The sequence below is a fragment of the Chlorocebus sabaeus genome, chromosome 1 (assembly GCF_047675955.1).
Source record: "Chlorocebus sabaeus isolate Y175 chromosome 1, mChlSab1.0.hap1, whole genome shotgun sequence".
Taxonomy (NCBI): Eukaryota; Metazoa; Chordata; class Mammalia; order Primates; family Cercopithecidae; genus Chlorocebus; species Chlorocebus sabaeus.
Genome location: NC_132904.1, coordinates 53,696,211 through 53,712,913, shown reverse-complemented (window position 1 = coordinate 53,712,913; position 16,703 = coordinate 53,696,211). Strand labels below are relative to the sequence as shown.

Genomic DNA, 16,703 nt, shown 5'->3' with positions numbered 1-16,703 from the left:
GAGTCATGTCCTCTGACCTGACCCCAGTGGGAGGGTGGCCCTACCATCCACTGCAAAGCTGAAACACATCTGACTAGGGTTTGCAGATTTCTTCTGCCAGGACTCACACTGGGATTCAGTAGCCGTCAGGCTGAGAAGGAAAGGGTAAGAGATGCTGAGATGGAACAGCTGATAGCAAAGTGGGGATCAGCCTTAAGGAGAAGCAGAGAGGTGGGATGCAGTTAGACATAGAATGCCTGTAAACAATTAGACTTGGGGCTCGGCGAGGAATCCTAGAGCTAACGACGTGTGTCATAATCCTAAATAAAAGCCAGTGGTCAGAGTTCAAAAGAAGTCAGAGGCGGTGGTAAAATAGCAGCTGGAATAATCCTGGAGACTTAATAAAGTACTGAGAGGTAGGTGCTAGGATTAACGGGCAGCATGGGGCTCAGAGAGATATAGCAATTTGCTTAAAGTCACACAGCCCAAAAGTGGCAGAGGTGAGAATTGAAGGCAGGTCTGTCTGACGCCAAATCTCACTGTCTCTGCAGTGTACCATACTGTTGCCTAGATGTTGTCGTCTTTTTTGTTGTTGTTGTTGAGACAGAGTCTCACTCTGTCACCCAGGCTGGAGTGCAGTAACATGATCATGAACCACTGTAGCCTCGACCTCCCAGGCTCAGGGGATCCTCCCACCTCAGCCTCCTGAGTAGCTGGGACTGCAGGTGGATACCACCATGCCCAACTAATTTTTGTATTTTTTGTAGAGACAAGGTGTTGCCATGTTGTCTAGGCTGGTCTCAATCTCCTATACTGAAGGGATCCTCCTGCCTCCTCCTTGCAAAGTGCTGGGATTACGGGCGGGAGCCACTGTGCCAGGCCTGCCTAGGCTTCTGACTATTGGTTGACCTCCCCATCCTTCACCACAGATCCTGACTCCTTTCTGACCTCCTTGATGGGTTCCAGGCTAGCTGATGCCCAGGACAAGGAAGTGGCAAGGACTGGTGAACAATGGGTGGAAGAGCAGCAGAAGGCGAACTTCATAGAAAATTATTTGCACGACCTCAGAGGTCTCCTCTGCCCAGGCTGGGGCCTCACTCAGTCCTCAGAGATACTGGGAGAGCCCAGAACCTTAGCGTGGTGGAGCCTGGCTGAGCCTGGTTGGGTCCTAATCAGTTTCCTACTGGTTGACGCCAGGGCCGCAGATGCCGACAAAGATGTCTGCAGGCAGGACCCAGCTAGGTGAGTCCGCCTTGCTGGCTGTGCGCTGCCTTCTCACTGGGGCCTGGAGTCTCCCTCAGCTTCCTCACTGGGCCTTTCTCACCTGAATTCTGCCCTCCGGATGGTTGGCTGTAGTGGCAGCACTGTGCCTGCAGAGGACGTGAGGTACGTTGCCCAGGTTTCCCTGGGGTCCCCACGCGTCCAAGATGAGACAGTCCTCAGGTTGCTGACAGCTCTCAGCTGAGTCTCTCTTTAGGGATTGACCTCAGATGAGCTCTCAGCTGAGTCTGTCTCCAGGGATTGCCCTCAGATGCCGACAGCCACCTCACCCGTCACATCCCCTTCCCAGGGGCTGCACATCCAATGTCGAGTCAGTGCAGGGGATTAGAAGGCCAGGGTCCTCGCCCTACCTCAGTGTATCTCTGCAGGGCCATCCCAGCTCCCAAGCTTCCCTGCAGGATTGCGGAGGTCTTCGCTGCTTCTACACTACTGTTCAGCTACTCCTTTTGTCCCATCCTACCCCGCTGACTACTCCCAGGGGCGTGGAGCCTGAGAACACTTCCTGATAAACACTGCACGCACCTTTTCCATTTCAGAGGTGCTTCCGGTAGAGGGACCTGCAACAACTCCTATCTGCTGTCTTGGGTCAACAACGTGGGATCCTTCCTGCTACAAGTCCTGTCCTGAGGCCCAGCTTAGCCAGGCGTGTGTGCACCACATTCCCTAACCCCCTCTCTGGGGCTGGGTCCATGGCTCTGACCCTGAGAGAGTGAATCAGGCAAGTCCAACCCCTCTAGTGTCCAGGGGTGAAAGTTCCAAGGCAAGGCACTTGGCCACCGTCACATAGCAAGGCCATGGCCAGGAGTTCTCCTCGTCTGCATCCCAACATTTCTACTATGCTCTATGGCTTTTCTCTTTGACAAATAAAATCCAGTCCAACAACCTTTCTTGACCTCGTGCCCCTGCCCCTAGTGTTCTTATTTTAGAGTTCTCAGGTTTCCCATCACCAGGGATATCTTTTGTGTTATTTCAAACTTCATGCTCTGGAAAATCCTATCTGCCATATGCCCTTCATTTGCAGATAATAATAAATTTGTTTTCACAGTTTTATCAGCAAAACCATATGTAACTGCCAATCAGAGCTTCTGATCCATAAGAGATAATCAGAGTTGGTATAAATATTGAATTGATATAAATTGAAGCTTGTTGCTTCATTTAGTTTGGCAGTGGTAGTGGAGTGGTTATTGAGAAAAACATGCGCAGTTTCCACGAGGAACTTCAAAATTTTGAAAATAGCACATAGACATCTGTGACTGTTTCAACTGCAGAGATAAAACAGGGCCTTGACCCCCTACTCTACAGCATGAAACTCCCGGAGCCCCCTGCTGGAAGGTGCATAAAGGCAACGTTCCTCCACCAGACACTGAAACCACCATCCCTGGGCTCTTGGTGCCATGGAAGCCGTGCGTGCTGGACTGAATGCCTCCTCGTCCACCATCCCTGGGCTCTCGGTGCCATGGAAACCTTGGATGAGGGTCTGGATGCCTTCTCGTTTAAGGGGAAACTGGGCAGGGCTCTCTCCCTGCCCCCAACATTAGCACCCCTCCATTCTTTTGATTTTTGAAGTTAATACACTGAGGCAGAGAGAAAGTGGGCACCACTTAAACTGTGATTAGCCATTTATCCCTTAGTTGCCACCTAAGCCCTTCGTATGGTTTCCTGACAGCTCCTTAAAGCCAGATGATTTGGGGTCCCAGCAAAGTCTCTCAGTGGTAGTTAGGGCTCCAAGGTGGATTGAGAATGGCTCGTGGTTTCTCCAGGTCCTGTGTTTGTAGGCATGACATGTCCAGGTGTAGGGGTGGGTGCCCATGGCAGCTCTGCTCAGCACACCATCCCCGGCCCAGAAGCACTGACATCACACATCACAGAGCTGCCCTCAGCTGGCGAGCAGGGCTTGGGTGTGAGGTGGAGATCCTGGGCTCTCCCAAACATGCGCCATAGAGCACCAGCTTCAGTTCTCATGGCAGCCTAATCTTTACCCAGCTTGCCTCCAAGATCCTGTTGGCAGGAGTGTGCACCAAACAAGCGGCAGAAAAATGATCTACATAGAGATGGAGGAGACAGAGCTGCCCAGGGAGCCCTGCCTTGTCTCAGCTGCAGCCTGGTGTGCTGAGGTCTCTTCCTACCCAACCTTCTGTAGACTTCCTACAGTTCTCCCCCAAGTCACTCACACTCTGGAATCTTCCCAGTGGACCTTAGCATCATGAGGAGGCCAGACCTTGCAGGAGGGGGACCATGTGCCACAGAGCTGATCTGTCATTCCTCAGAGAGATGTGAGATGAAATTGTCCGTGACTCTGCCCCAGGGATCCTGTATGGGGCTGGGGTCTGCACATGCCTATGCCAGAAACCAGATTATCATTTTTTTTTTCGGACAAAATGTTAGTCCATGGAAGATAAATTCTGCCTTCTGGCATATTATGTATATAATAATATATAATATTATATACACATATTTTTATATGTGTACATTTCAGTTACTTAATTTTTAATAGGAATCATGAGATATGTATGATCTTTTCAAATAAGGCTTTAATTAAAATTCTTTAAAAGTTTTAATTTAATGAAAGGGACTAGGAAACTTGAACAAGAATTCAGGTTAAGAAAGTTGATGGAGCTGTTTTGAGACAAGTCATTGAGTGTACAAAAGATAAATTGAGTTAAAAATATGCTTGCCTTTAAATAATACCACAGAAAAGCACCAGGTTATTTCTAGATAATCTGGTCTGGGATGCCCAATTGTTTAAACAAAAGGTAGCCTATCATAAGAGAAAAACACAAATAAATAAAAATAATAATTATAAATAAAACAAAACCCTCTAGGAAAATGGCTGATTCAAACAATTGTCAAAGCATCTTCAGACTGAGCTTATCATGTGCATTTTTTTCAGCAATTGAAAATGAGGTCAGGCTCCAGTGAGCCCAGAGACCTCATGTTAGGGATGCACCACCACCTATCAAACCCTGAGTGCTATACCTTCATGCCTCTAATTGTTTGGGTTTCTTCCAGTCCCAAAGGCTGGAATATCTCTTTGACTTTTTAAGCCCTCCTGATTTCCAGAAGCTCAAGCGCTATATCTCTTTTCATGTCCAGAACCTGAAACTGCCTTTAACAGATTCTCTTTATTTTCTTTAAACTACTAAAAATATTATTCCTGGTCAAGCGGCAATCCTGTGCCCTCCTTCAAGCCAATGTGCAGGGGCAAGGGCACCACAGGAGATGCTGGAGGAGTGGTTGCTTTTGACCTATGGAAGATGACTACCTGTAGCTGTGGGATTAGGATCCAGTAGGGCCGTGATCACAGGGCCCAAAAAAGGGACCCCAGGCCTTGAGCTCATAGCTTCTCACAATTTTAACTCATTACCACTGCAGCATCAAGGTTCGTATAAGGAGGTCAGTAAGGGGCCATTCTTCTCTTAAAACCTCAAGATTGTTTGCTAAACTTCTGCATGTTAAACCCTACTGGTTGTGGGTGGTATCCTCAGGTGACTCCCACAGATAGCTTAAACTCATTCTTCCTTGTAAAGTTTTGTGCTTTGTGTGTGTGTGTTTGTGGGTTATGACGGTTGCTAACTGGCTGCCACCTTGCTGCCCTGGACATGGCTGATTGGATCAGGCCCTTTGTATTGGACAAGAGGGAAGCCAATCCCCACTGAGGTGTATTGATGTGAAACCTATTAGCCTGACTATTCAGTAAGAATGATCTGTATTGCATAGCAATGAACCTAGTTAATCAAATCCTCACTTTTGGAAAGAGAAAATGCAAGGTATACACAATGGAGCAGGGTTTGCTTGAATTCAAGTTGCTTCCTGAATGAATATGAACTATAGTTCTGGTTCCCTGTGAGAAGCCCCGGACAGTTAGGATGATAGTATCCCATGTTCCAGCTGTAATAGCTTCCTATTGCTGCTGAAACACATGGCCACAGACTTAGTGGCTGAAAACAACACTAATGCATTATCTTGCTGTTTTAGAGGTCAGAAGTCTAAAATCAAGGTGTCTATGGGGCTGCTGTCATTCTGGAGGCTTTGGAGGACAATCTAGTTCCCTGCCTTTTTCAGCTTCTAGAAGACACCTGTGTTCCTTAGCCTGTGACCCTTTCCTCACGTCACTCCAACCTCTTGCTTCCATGACCACCTTCTTGTTTCTGTGGTCACATCTATTATTGTCTTTGACCCTGCCTCCTTCTTGAAAGGATCCTGTGATTACATTGAGTCCATCAGGATAACAGGAGACTCTCCCCATTTCAAGATCCTAATCACATCAGCAAAGTCCCTTTTGCCATATAAGGTAACATATTCATAGTGATAGCGACAGGAGGCAGCCAAATGCCTAGGCTGATAGAAGCAGGTCCCTGATGAAACCCCACTTTCAAGCCAAAAACAGCCTGAAGGCTAGAAGACTGAGCTGCTGGTCTCAGATGAAACCTGTGGCCCCCAGTAAGAACTTCCGTTCCTGTTTGCCTGCCCTTTTCTGAGAGATTCTTTCTGAATAATGCCTTTTAACCAATCGAATGTTGCCTTTTCCAAGACTACCTATGGCTTGCCCCTTCCCCATTCTGAGCCCATAAGAAGCCCCCAACTCAGCCATATTAAGGAGACTTTCCTGCCTTTGGATAGGGAGACCATCCTATGTCCCCTTTCCACTGAAGGCTGTTTCATCACTCAATAAATCTCCCCGTCTTTCTCACTCTTCGATTGTCAGCGCATCCTCATTCTTCTTGGATACAGGACAAGAACTCAGGAACTGGTGTGCAAGCCAGACTCTACCTGTGTGGGCTGAGTGGGTGAGCCATCTCCTGCAGCAGATAGTGTGGCTGAGTGAGGCCTAGGTGGGGCATTGCCAGCTGGAGGTCCTGGCTTGCAAAGTGACCAAGAGGAAAATCCTGCATCAACAGCTTCTGAATTAGGATGTGGAAGACTTTGACAGGGGGTGGGGACATCATTACTCAGGCTGACCATATGTGTTTTGATATAAATTCTTGCAATAAGCCTGCATTTCTGATGGTAAGCATCTATCCAATTCTATGCTATTTGTGTTTCAATATATGTCCTGCACGCATCCCCTGTAAGGGACAGTCCACGTATTACATGAACAGCCCCTCCTTGACAATAGTTGGTAAATGGTCAATCTAATTTCTGGTTAATGACCTATTGAGTAATGACCTATTGACTTGCCAGTTGCCAGTGACCCACTGACTTGCCAATCATCAATCAGGTTCTGAAGAATTTGGCTGTAGTGACACAGGCCTGTAGCCAACTGATGGTAGGCTCTTTTGACTAGGAATGAATCTAGAGTCAGGATTAGGTCAGCCATCCCATTAGAGAGCTGGGTACAATATTTGTAAGCAGAGGAAGCTGAGTGATCAAGAGAAGCATGAAGTAGAAATAGAATTAGAGCGCCCCTATGGCCTTTGAGAGACTGAGATGACTAGGTGCAAACCCTGCAGGGACTGGCTATGCTTCCTACCCTGCCCCTTTTCATATAAGGTCTTTCTGTGTCATTGTGATAACCTTCATCTCTGTTCTTTAGCCAGTCAGAGAGCAATTTGATTCTTTGCAAAGCAAACAGCTTCAAATAGAATATTCTTTTATTCCTTCACACCGAGATGGTGACTTATAAGACCCTTTAAAGCACAGATCCTGTGTTCAGCAGGTCTTCCAAAATGTCAGAAGACCAATGAAGAGAAGGTAGGATAGTTCCCCTGGGGTCCCCTTATATCCAGGGGCTTCAATTCCTATGCCCTGGTGGCTGTCATTTCCCACAGCTAGAACTACTGAAACTTTAAGGGCAGACCTGGCTTCTCCAACATTGATTAAGACAAACGGTTATTTGACAATTTTCTCAAGGTTGAGTCACTGAAGAAAAACAACAACAACACCACCCAAAAAACTACTCTCACATTCCTACCCTCACCATGTTATCTCAGCCCCAAAGTCCAGACTTCTGCCTCACTCTCCCTGTGCTCAACTCTAGGTCCTCACCCTCAACCAGAACCATCTTCCTGGAGTGCCTTCTGCTCTCTGGACTCCCATTGCCACAGCCCACCAGGTTCTGGCATCTGTTCCAGCCATTCCTGGGCTTACCATGGCCTCTGGACATTGTGACTTGCACCTGTCAACCTCCTGGCAGGCTCCTCACCATCATGCCCCTATTCTGCCAGGATGGAGGCTTTCTCTTATTCCCCACTAGTAGGTATGAGTGTGAACCCCACTGCCTCACTCTCTTTGTACTCCCTACCTGCCTGAGGATGACCCTTCAGAAAACACCTGTGAATGGACTAACAAATTGATTTTTGTTTAGCAGCATGCGTTTGTGCAGTGAAGTATTAATGGGGTCTCTGCTGCCTCCAGTGCCTTAGTTGTCAGGGAAAAATTGAAGAAGACCTGAAACTGCTGAGGATTCAACTGGTGATTTAATTTTCCCTAATTTTTCTACCTCTGGGGAACTAGGCAAATTAATGAGAAGCCACACCTCTCAACTTGGCTGCAACATGTGAGCTGTTGTCCAGGGAATGCAAGTTTATGAGCTCAGCCACTGTGTCTTGTGGTACACGGTCACTGAGGGTCCTGGGGCAGTTGTTCCCATTCTCCGTGATGCTGGGCCCCAGGATCCAGGGCACATCGAGGGGAAACCCAGCTCCTTCATTCCTGGGGTGAGAGAGTCTGCCCCTTAGACCACCCTGCCAGCTTCAGTGTTTTTATTTCTCTCTCAGTTGTGGCTGCTTCTACCATGGAACTGATGTTGCTTCTCCATAACTCCTGGGGGTGCCAGACAAGACCTGGGTGTGCAGAGAAGATCCCAAGGGACAACATGTTGGATTCCTGAGCCCAGCACATAGCACCAAGAGCTCTGCAGTTGGCCCTGCAGCATGATAGCTCTCAGTCCCGGCTCCAGTCCTGTTGGTGAGGAGACCCCAGGAAGTTACTTATTCTTTCTGGCCCTCAGCTGATTCCTCTTGGCCCTGTGAGCTCTCAGGGTGCTTGTAGACCTAATAATCTGTATTTTATTTGTTTTCCAAAGCATTGTGTAGCCTTCTGCATTAAAGAGACTTGCAACTTCTATAGATTTTGCCGCCAGACTTTCTGGTGATGAAAATGTTTTGGAGAGAAGCCACATCTTTTCCTTCTGTTCTGAGGATGTTAACAAAGCAAGTCTTACACATCATTACAAAGAGGCTTCCTTCCAGTTTCCTTCAGGGTCTTGCCTCCTTGGATTTGGAAAGAGCTTTATTCTCCCTTCGTCTCTTCTCCTGTCTTCTGGTATTCCTTCCATCTCCCTCTTGGCAGCAGTGCCACATGCATTAGAGGGTGGGTGTTTCCTGCTTGTCTATCAGCTTGGTCATGTGGCCCACATGTGGTATTACAGGACATTCGACTCATTAGAAAGTCATCATAAAGTTCCTGGACTCTTGATCTGGGAGGGAACAGGTTTCAGCCCTAGGCAGGCTGCCGACTCCAACAGCTTCTCCTACCAGGTAACTGCTTCTGATTTCTCCAAGCAAAAATATAGCGCTGCCCCCGGGGATCCCCCAACCCATTAATACATCGTTTAAGTGCTTCCCAAACTGGAGTTCAGAAAAAAACTGTTCTTGTCTGGAGGATGTTAACTGATATGCCAAAACATAAAATCTTCCACTTAAATCTTTTCTTATTTAACCATGAAACAAAGTTAGTCATACATTTCTACTCCAGAATTTCTCAGAACCTTTAAAATATTAGTGTGTCTTGGGAGTCTTCTGAAATGGGGATTAGTCTGTGGCACTTGCTAAGTTTATTTGGCCTTGGGACACTTTGTTTCTAGAGCTCTGATTAACATCTCCCTCAAATAGTGTTTAGTGGAACACATTTAGGAAAACATTTTTCTATTACAAGATTTATCACACTGTATTGCAATGATTTATTCATATGTCTGCCTTCCTCACCAGGCTGCTATTTCCTAAAGGGCAAGAAATGTATCTTCCTCCTCTCTTTATCTCTAGCACCTAGCACAGTGCTTTGTAGAGTTGGTCTCCTATGAAGCTTTTGCCAGGGTCACCAACAGCCCCGTCTCTGTTCTCATCTTATGCAAATTCCCAGCAGTGATGCACTCAGTTTGGCACTCCTTCCTCTTTCAAACCCTTTTCTCTTGGCTCCAGTCACACCACACTCTCCTGGTACTCTTCCACAACACTTAGGAATTCTTCTCCCTGATCTGTTATGGAAATATTGAAGTGCCCAGGGCTCTATTTTTGGAAAGTTCTGATGCTATAGCTACACTCTTTCCCCAGGTGACCTCGAGCAGATCCATGGCATAAAACACTTTCTGTAGGCTGGTGATTATCATGCTTATGTTTCTAGACATGGCCTTTGAGTCAGACTCATGTCTACTGCCTATTTGATATATTCTCCTAGATGTTAATGTTTAACAAATCCAAAACAAAGCTTATGATTTACCCAGCAAACCTGTTCATCCTCCAGTCCTTGCAACATTAGTAAATAGCATTATCATCCACCCAGGGGCTTGCTTGTATCTCAACTCTAAAACACATTTGTCTTATTCTGTTTAGTATTACTATAAAGGGACACCTGAGGCTGGGTAATTTATGAAGAAAAAGGGTTTCTTTGGCTCATGGCTCTGCAGGCTGTACAGGAAGCATGGTGCCAGCATCTGCTTCTGGTGAGGGCTTAAGGCTGCTTCCAGTCATGATGGAAGGTAAAATGGAGCCAGCCTGTGCAGAGATCACATGGCAAAAGAGGAAGCAAGAGAGAGAGCCAGTGCCAGGCTCTTTTTAACAAGCCAGGAACTAATAGAGAATTCATTCATTAATGCTAGGGCAGCACCAAGCTATTCATGAGGGATCTGCCCCCAGGACTCACACACCACCCATTAGCCCCCACCTCTAACATTGGGAATTCAATTTCAACATGAGGTTTAGGGGACAAACATCCAAGCTATAGCATCCTCCTAATTCTTTACCTTCCCTTTCAACACACTGGCACATCACATTCCACTAGTACTATTTCTGTGATCACTGAGATTATTGTTTGCCAGATACTCACCCTCCTCCCCATCTCTCTGCAGACCATACTTTCCCACCCAACTGATTGTGAACCTGTTTAGGTGACTTGCTTTGGCCACTGGGATGTTAGCAGATGTGTTCAGAACTGAACGTGTTTGGGAAGTGTGGTTTGGCACTTGCATCCTGTGTCAGTTATCAACATATTACCTCTCAGCTCCAATTCACCCTTTGTTGCTCCATCTGTGGAAATGGCCAAAGGCCCTTTATGTCTTTTTCCTTTGCCAGCTGGGATAGATTTCAACTTTGTTGTTGAGGGCCCTGGATGTGCTCCATCCCCTCTGCACACCTGCCCACCAGCCTGGGATGTCCGGCTCCCCAGAGGATGGTTTTACTTGCCTGTGGGCCATGGAACAGCTTTGGGTTAGGAACCCGGAGAAGTTCTCTGCCGTTGTATTTCTCTTGGACTATTCTGATAGCCTGTGAACTGGTCTCCTTTCTTCCATTCTTGCTACCCTGAAATAAATCCTGATCCTAACTGGTTAGTGATGTTTCAGTCATCATGTATAAAGTTTTCATACATATCATGTTCTGATTCAGACTAATTTAGCCATTCTAGCATATTGATTCATCTATTTGATTTTGGGTCCTTAACACAATATTTTCATTATGATATCTTTATAAAATACTTCTCATATCTGGTCCTCCTTGCTGCTCTTCAATGCACTTTTTCAGTGATTCTTTCCTGTTCATACTTCCAGATGAAGTTTAGAATCATTTTGTCATGTTCCCCAGAAAATTCCAATATTATAAGTTCATTTGGGAAAATTAACATCTTTATATAATTGAGTTTTTGCATATAAGATATTGACACATTTATATTTAGTTAACTTCTTTTATGACCTCAACAAAATGTCCTGATTTTCATTATCTAGGCCTTGCACTTTCTTTCTCTTCCTCTTTTATTTTCTCTTACAGGCATTTAAGTCTTTGCTGTTATTGTGCATGGGATTCTTTTCTCTTATATTCTTTAAATAATTACTGTTAGTATACTAAAAAGTTATTGATTTTTGCATGTTTATTCTGTAATCAATCATCTTATTGAATTCTTATTAATTCTATGTGTTTTCAGTAGATTCTCTTGAGCTTCTTAGATACAAAACCATATTGACTATAAATAATGATAGCTTTTCTCTTCCTTTCCAATAACTATACATCTTACTTATGTTTTGTATCTCATTATTCCAACCAGAACTTCTATAATGATGTTAAATAACAATAATGTTCTGGAAAATTTTTACATTCCTATGCAAACAGAATGAACATTGACACTTTTCTCATTCTATGTAAAAAAATTAACTTAAAATGAATCATAGACTAAATGTGGGCGCTAAAACTATAAAGCTTTTACAAGAAAGTGTGAGATAAAAAAATCTTTGTGTCCTTGGGTTAGGTAACATGTTTTTTAGATATGACACAAAAAGCAAAAATCATGAAAGAATGATAAATTGAATTAAACTGAAACATTGATAAATTGAATTTTATCAAAATGGAAACTTTGGCTTTTTGAAAGACACTCTTAAGAAAATGAAAAGACAAGCCACAGACTGGAAGAAACTATTTTCAAAACACAAATTTGACAAAGAACTTATATTCAGGATATATAAGGAATCCTTACGACTCAGTAAAAGGAAGACAAATAGCCAAATAAATAAATAAGTGAACAGTTTAAACATATACTTCACCAAAAAAAGATGTATTGGTGGGAAGTAGACACATGAGAAGATGCTCAAAATCATCAATTATTAGAAAAATAAAAATTAAAGTCAAACCAAGATATCACTATACATCCACTAGATGGTTAAAATTTAAAAACTGATAATAGCAAGTGCTGGTGAGGATTCAGAACAACTGTAACTCACAGAAAGTGTTGGTGGGAATGCAGAACAGCACAGCCACTTTGGAAAACAATTTGACAGTTTTTTATAAAGTTAAACATTTGTTTAATATGACCCAGCATTCCTACTTTTAGATATTTACCCAAGAAAAAAATTTGTGTTTATACAAAACTCTATACAGAAATGTTTATAGCAGATTTATTGATACTAATCCCAAACTGAAAACAATACAAATATTCATCAATCATGGAATAAACAAATTTTGGAACATTAATACAATGAAATATCATTCATGCAACAACATGGATGAATCTCAAAACACAGTTTGCTGAGTGAAAGAAGCAGGACTCAGAAGGCTGCCATCTGATTTTATTTATATGGCATTCTGGAGGAGGCCAAATTATATAGAGAGAAATCAGATCAGTGGTTTCCAGAGCTGGGGTGGAAGAGGACATTAACTATAAAGGAGCTTGCGAGAAATTTTTGGGGTGATGGATACTCTATGTATTGAATATCATAGTGCTTCAATGACTGCATTTATTTGCTGAAATTATCAAATTGTTCAGTTTAAGTGAATAAATTTTATTGTGTGCAAATTGGACCTCAGTAAACCTGACTTTTAAAAAAGAGATATGCAGTCAACAAAAATTATTGTTTTGTTCTTTGTTTTAATAGGAATGACATTATTTATGTATTTTTTCTGGCCACAGGTTTTAAAAAATAAGACATTCTTTATTATGTTAAAGAAATAACCTTCTGCATCTTTAAGATTTCTTAGTTGCCAGCAACAGAAACTGATTCTGGCTGATTTAAGCAAAAAATAAATTTATTGGCAGGATTCTGGATGGTTCAGAGAATCACCAGGAAGTCAGGAACAAAGGGTTCCTGGGCAGCTGGCACCACAGTGCAGGTCATGACATGGAACACAGGGGAATGGCTGCTGCCATCTTTGACCATGGGATGCCACATCTCGAAACACCAACTCTGCTGGTCCCCAGAGCCCGGATACAGCTACTTATGCTTCTATCACTGTGTCCCTGGAAACAGATGTTGCTGCTATTACTGGAACTGCCAAAAAAGATTCTCTGCTGCTTGGCTTTTTTGCTCCCCAATCTGAGCTTATGCTAAATGTCTCATTGTTGCTGCAAGGAGGGGGCATATACCCAGGACAGTGAGCACCTGGCCTTTCTTCCATTTCTACAGTGAAAGATGGCTCTGCCTCCCACCCAAACTCAGAAAGCGGGGAATTTCCCAAACATTGGAAAACCTTCAGATGCAGAATGCCCTCCCACTAAAAACATTCCCATCACTATCCACTTGTATCATTTAGTTCTAGTATTTTAAAGAAAGTTCACTTTTGGAATTGATTTTGAATCTTCATAAATGATTTTCCTTCTCCTCTTGAGATAATCATATGGTTTCTCTTATTTGACCCATTGATATGTTCTATAAACAGATTTACTAATATTAAAACAGCTTTGCATTCTTCGGTAAACCCTATTTGGCTATGGTAAATTATTTTTTTAATATACTGTTGAATTCAATTTCCTGGCATTTTGTCTAGAATTTGCACATTTATATTTATGAGTGAGGTTGGTCTAGTTTTATTTCACGCTGTCTCTTTGCCAGCCTCAGTGACATTCTGGGCTCTTCCTCCCAGGGATTTTGTGCCCCCCTGGTTGGGATTTGAGCCCTGAACTATTTTTCATAAACCATAGGCTTTACAACAGTCCACGTGGCTCATTGAGTGTGAGGAAATTATAGGAATGGACACAGATATGGTGAGAAATTCTAGATGCCCGAGGCATCACTTAAATCACTCTGGACATTTAATAGGGCCTACCATGTGCCAGCTGCTGAAATATTCAACCTGAAGCTTAAATAAGCTTCTCTGTGGGTAGAATTTAGATGAACCATGAGAGTCATTTGAAAATAGAGACTGTGAGAGGAGACAGGAAAGGCCATCTCATCTACCTGTATCTTAAGGTCGGGGGTGGGTGTGGGGGCGGGAACCTGAAGTCCAGAGAAGGGAAGAGACCTGCACCCGGAATATGATCCAGGTGTCCCTGACTCTGTCCCTTGCTCTTTCATACACAGGACAGCCAAAAACAAACAAACAAACAAACAAACAGAAAAGGTCCAGACTCTGGTGAAAAACATGTTTCAGGCCCCTCAGCAAGAGTGGACAAGACAAACATCTTTACAAGGTTTGTATTTGTATGCTGTATGGTTAGATGCCAGGTCCCTTTCAAGATCTCCTGGCCTCGGGAAATTCTACAGACTTCTGCCAGCTTACACATCCTACATTAGTCCTGTTCAAAGATAAGAGACCATCAAATATAGCCTGAAACTTAGGCCAAGGCTTCTGGAGCCTGGCTGCAGACTACATGTATTAACTGTGTGCTCTCAGATTGTAAAGCCGCAGTTTCTCATCTATAAAATAGGATAATAGGAGTGTTTAGAGTTAAACTAGTTCTAGGCTCAGAGAAGCACTCATTTGTTTCTGTAAGGAACCTGCTCTGTGCCATGCCTGTGCCTGATAGTGAGACTACAGAGATAACAGTGGTTCAAAATGATATGTTTTATTGTAGTGTATCTGTATCTGTTCCAAATACATGACTTTTTGTTCATAGGAATGGCATCTTTAAAAAGTTCTATCTTTTATTTTTCTCTTGAGGCTATATTTAATAGAACAAAAGGTCTTTGGATAATTACTAAGAAATCGCCTCACCACCCTCTCCAGGCTCTGTGATTTTCAGGTGGGGGTTTCTGGTGATTTCCCAGCTGGGCTCCTCTCTCCAGTGCAGCCCGTAGTCCTGGGGGGATCTCCTGCGACTGGAGTCCAGTGCAGCAGTCTCAGGATGGTCAATGTGAATCCCCATTTCCACATCAGGGAGGCATCCCCTCACCTGTGGGTGTTCCCCCAGGCCATGCCTGGAGGCAGAGCTGAGCTCTCTGGTCTGTGTGGCTATCGTCTTGTTTTGCAGTTCAGTGTCTGCAAAACTTTCCCTTGCACGTGGTGCCCACCTCCAAGTCCCCAACTCCAGCATCTCCATGGTCTCCATCTTGTTACTCTCCAGAACATATAACAGACCAGGGACAAATCCTGTTCCATGCAGAAGTCTGCAGATAGCTCTGACTTTGTAACAGCCCTGGCCAGGCGAAGAGTGGACCCAGGGTAAAGAGGAGGCCCTGATGCACAGCAGGAGATGTGATCTGGAATGACCGGGCAGAGCTTTGCTTTCACCTTGACTGTCACTAACTCACTGAGTGGCTTTGACTAAGTCTGTTTTCCTCTCTTGAGGAAATGAGGGTCTTGGTTTTCTCATTTTGTACAATGAAAACCCTTTCTAGAGCATCAATTTTCCTGGGCCGTTTGGCTTTAAAATAAGGTAGGTGAAGACAGGTGGTCTTTGGGAAGGTTAAAGCTGTCATGATCATCGCACTCTTACTGGTTGAGGTTTTGTTGAATTAACATCCAATATGAGAAGATGCCTTAGTCCGCAATCATTTGCTTACTGAGAATAGAAACCATCTAAACTCCCCTTAAGTGAAGAGACAGAGGGGAATGTCTAGACACCCAATTGTAGAGGAATTACAAATGGCTTCACAGAGACTGAAGGTCATCGGGTGACTTCTTTCTCTTTGTTTGGTGCCATGTGCCCGCCTCTGCTCTAGTCTTCTCTTGGTAGACCAGTTCCTTCCCTAGGGCCTGTAGTTAACCTCCCCTACTGTGAGGTTCTGCCTGGTATGGGCACCAGTCTGGCCCTGGCTTCTCCTAACCTATAGCTATGATACTCAGCCCCACAGAACTGTCTCTGTGAGTGAAGAACCAGCTTGGGTGAGGGGTCCACCCTCAGTCCGATCACGTGTGTGTGCTGAGTAGGATCCCATGGTACTGAGAACTGAGATCAGTGTGGTGGGTCCTGGGGAGAAGGTCCTCTGAGGGGTAGCCTAGTACTCTGCTGGAGCTAAGTCATCTGTTTCAATGTTTCATTTTACAAAGAAGTAAAATGAATAATGGAGTTGAAATGACCAATAAAGGTCACACAGAGAATTAATGGCAATGCTGTGACTTGAATTCAGTCCTCCCAATCTATAACAGAGGCATCGCTGCAGTTCTTCTGTAGTTCAGATGCAGAGGAGTGTTGATGCTTGGTGGATGTGCTCTGTAATGGAGACGTGGAAATCAAAACAACATAACTCTGTAGCCAGGCTGGACGTGCCGGGTGTGTCTTCATGAGGCCGGGAGTTACTGTAGGTGGGCAAGGGCTGCCTGCCATGAGTGGAACACTGATACAATTCTGGGGTCCCACTCTGAAGTCTGCAGGCTGGGTGAGGAGGCACCAGATGGATTTGCACAGCAATCTGGGGGACATTCTGGGGGCTGATTTAATGCCTCTCCCAGGGCTCACTAGAACTGGGCAGACCATTCCTACAGTGTTCGTCAGCCACGAGGAGGCCTCTCCAGGATACATCTTGGATGTCTTCTGTTGCCTCCCAACTTTCCACCTCCATATATGGTGACAGAAAGCATGTGCCATAC

General features: G+C 44.5%; 1 long non-coding RNA gene across 2 annotated transcripts in view; it reads left to right on the top strand.

Annotated features, from left to right (window-relative positions):
- Positions 1-16,703, top strand: part of LOC119624495 (uncharacterized) — a 112,311-nt gene that overhangs the window by 36,073 nt on the left and 59,535 nt on the right. The window contains exon 1 of one of the 2 annotated variants that reach the window (XR_012095476.1): positions 14,171-14,364. The exons of the other annotated variant lie outside the window; for it this stretch is intronic. This is a non-coding gene — a long non-coding RNA (uncharacterized lncRNA). Of the gene's footprint in view, positions 1-14,170; positions 14,365-16,703 lie in introns of those variants that run through there. 2 annotated transcript variants of the gene reach the window in all.